Consider the following 4,166-nt stretch of genomic DNA (forward strand, 5'->3'; position numbering starts at 1 on the left):
ATACCAAGTAACACAGACACACACTTACACCAAGTAACAAAGACATACACTGATCCACAGTAACAAAGACACACACTTACACCAAGTAACAAAGACATACAATGACACCCAGTAACAAAGACATACACTGACACCAAGTAACAAAGACATACAATGACACCCAGTAACAAAGACATACACTGACACCAAGTAACAAAGATATACACTTACACCAAGTAACAAAGACATACACTGATACCCAGTAACACAGACACACACATACACCAAGTAACAAAGACATACACTGACACCAAGTAACAAAGTCATACACTGACACCAAGTAACAAAGACATACACTGACACCAAGTCAGAAAGACAGACACTGACACCAAGGAACTAAGACATACAGTGATACCCAGTAACACAGACACACACATACACCAAGTAACACAGACATACACTGACACCAAGTAACAAAGACATACACTTACACCAAGTAACACAGACACACACTTACATCAAGTAACAAAGATATACACTGACACCAAGTAACAAAGACATACACTTACCCCAAGTCACAAAGACATACCCTGACACCAAGTAACAAAGACATACACTGACACCAAGACACAAAGACATACACTGACACACAGTAACAAAGAAATACACTGACACCTAGTAACAAAGACATACACTGACATCAAGTAACAAAGTCATACACTGACACCAAGTAACAAAGATATACACTTACACCAAGTAACAAAGACATGCACTGACACCAAGTAACAAAGACATACACTGATCCACAGTAACACAGACACACACTTACACCAAGTAACAAAGACATACACTGACAACAAGTAACAAAGACATACACTGATACCCAGTAACAAAGACATACACTTACACCAAGTAACAAAGACATGCACTGACACCAAGTAACAAAGACATCCACTGATACCCAGTAACACAGACACACACTTACACCAAGTAACAAAGACATACACTGATACCCAGTAACACAGACACACTCTTACACCAAGTAACAAAGACATACAATTACACCAAGTAACAAAGACATACACTGACACCAAGTAACAAAGACATGCACTTACACCAAGTAACAAAGACATACACTGATACCCAGTTACACAGACACACACTTACACCAAGTAACAAAGACATACACTGACACCAAGTAACAAAGTCATACACTGACACCAAGTAACAAAGACAAACACTGACACCTGTCACAAAGACATACACCGACAGCAAGGAACAAAGACAGTCAGTGATACCCAGTAACACAGACACACACATACACCAAGTAACAAAGACATACACTGACACCAAGTAACAAAGACATACACTTACACCAAGTAACACAGACACACACTGATACCCAGTAACAGACACACACTTACAACAAGTAACAAAGACATACACTGACAGCAAGTAACAAAGACATGCACTTACCCCAAGTAACAAAGACATACACTGACACCAAGTCACAAAGACATACACTGACACCAAGTCACAAAGACATACACTGACACACAGTAACAAAGAAATACACTGACACCTAGTAACAAAGACATACACTGACACCAAGTAACAAAGTCATACACTGACACCAAGTAACAAAGGTATACACTTACACCAAGTAACAAAGACATGCACTGACACCAAGTAACAAACACATCCACTGATACCCAGAAACACAGACACACACTTACAATAAGTAACAAAGACATACACTTACACGAAGTAACAAAGACATACTCTTACCCCATAAACAAAGACATACCCCGACACCAAGTAACAAAGACATACACTGACACCAAATCACAAAGACATACACTGACACCCAGTTACAAAGAAATACACTGACACCTAGTAACAAAGGCATACACTGACACCAAGTAACAAAGTCATACACTGACACCAAGCAACAAAGATATACACTTACACCACGTAACAAAGACATGCACTGACACCAAGTAACAAAGACATCCACTGATACCAAGTAACACAGACACACACTTACACCAAGTAACAAAGACATACACTGATCCACAGTAACAAAGACACACACTTACACCAAGTAACAAAGACATACAATGACACCCAGTAACAAAGACATACACTGACACCAAATAAAAATGACATACTCTGACAACGAGTAACAAAGACATACACTGACACCAACACACAAAGACATACACTGACACCTAGGAACAAAGACATACTTTGATACCCAGTAACACAGACACACACTGACACCAAGTAACAAAGACATACACTTACACAAAGTAACACAGACATCCATTGACACCAAGTAACAAAGACACAAACTTGGACCAAGTAACAAAGATATACACTGACACCAAGTCACAAAGACATACACTGACACCCAGTAACAAAGAAATACACTGACACCCAGTAACAAAGACATACACTGATACCCAGTAACACAGGCACACACTTACACCAAGTAACAAAGTCATACACTGACACCAAGTAACAAAGACATACACTTACAGCAAGTAACAAAGACATGCACTGACACCAAGTTACAATGACATCCACTGATACCCAGTAACACAGACACATACTTACACCAAGTAACAAAGACATACACTGATACCCAGTATCACAGACACACACTTACACCAAGTAACAAAGACATACACTGACACCAAGTAAAAAAGACATACACTTACACCAAGTAACAAAGACATACACTGACACCGAGTAACAAAGACATACACTGACACCAAGTAACAAAGACATACACTTACACCAAGTAACAAAGACATACACTGATACCCAGTAACACAGACACACACATACACCAAGTAACAAAGACATACACTGACACCAAGTAACAAAGTCATACACTGACACCAAGTAACAAAGACATACACTGACAGCAAGTCACAAAGACATACACTGACACCAAGGAACAAAGACATACAGTGATACCCAGTAACACAGACACACACATACACCAAGTAACACAGACATACACTGACACCAAGTAACAAAGACATACACTTACACCAAGTAACACAGACACACACTTACATCAAGTAACAAAGACATACACTGACACCAAGTAACAAAGACATACACTTACCCCAAGTAACAAAGACATACCCTGACACCAAGTAACAAAGACATACACTGACACCAAGACACAAAGACATACACTGACACACAGTAACAAAGAAATACACTGACACCTAGTAACAAAGACATACACTGACATCAAGTAACAAAGTCATACACTGACACCAAGTAACAAAGATATACACTTACACCAAGTAACAAAGACATGCACTGACACCAAGTAACAAAGACATACACTGATCCACAGTAACACAGACACACACTTACACCAAGTAACAAAGACATACACTGATACCAAATAACAAAGACATACACTTACACCAAGTAACAAAGACATGCACTGACACCAAGTAACAAAGACATCCACTGATACCCAGTAACACAGACACACACTTACACCAAGTAACAAAGACATACACTGATACCCAGTAACACAGACACACTCTTACACCAAGTAACAAAGACATACAATTACACCAAGTAACAAAGACATACACTGACACCAAGTCAGATAGACATGCACTGACACCCAGTAACAAAGAAATACACTGACACCAAGTAACAAAGACATACACTGACACCAAGTAACAAAGACATACACTGATACCCAGCAACACAGACACACACTTACACAAAGTAACAAAGACATACACTGACACCAAGTAACAAAGTCATACACTTACCCCAAGTAATAAAGACATACCCTGACACCAAGTAACAAAGACATAAACTGACACCAAGACACAAAGACATACACTGACACACAGTAACAAAGAAATACACTGACACCTAGTAACAAAGACATACACTGACATCAAGTAACAAAGTCATACACTGATCCACAGTAACACAGACACACACTTACACCAAGTAACAAAGACATACACTGACAACAAGTAACAAAGACATACACTGATACCCAGTAACAAAGACATACACTGACACCAAGTAACAAAGACATGCACTGACACCCAGTAACAAAGACATCCACTGATACCCAGTAACACAGACACACACTTACACCAAGTAACAAAGACATACACTGATACCCAGTA

This window comes from Heterodontus francisci, unplaced genomic scaffold, assembly GCF_036365525.1.
Source record: "Heterodontus francisci isolate sHetFra1 unplaced genomic scaffold, sHetFra1.hap1 HAP1_SCAFFOLD_83, whole genome shotgun sequence".
Classification (NCBI taxonomy): Eukaryota; Metazoa; Chordata; class Chondrichthyes; order Heterodontiformes; family Heterodontidae; genus Heterodontus; species Heterodontus francisci.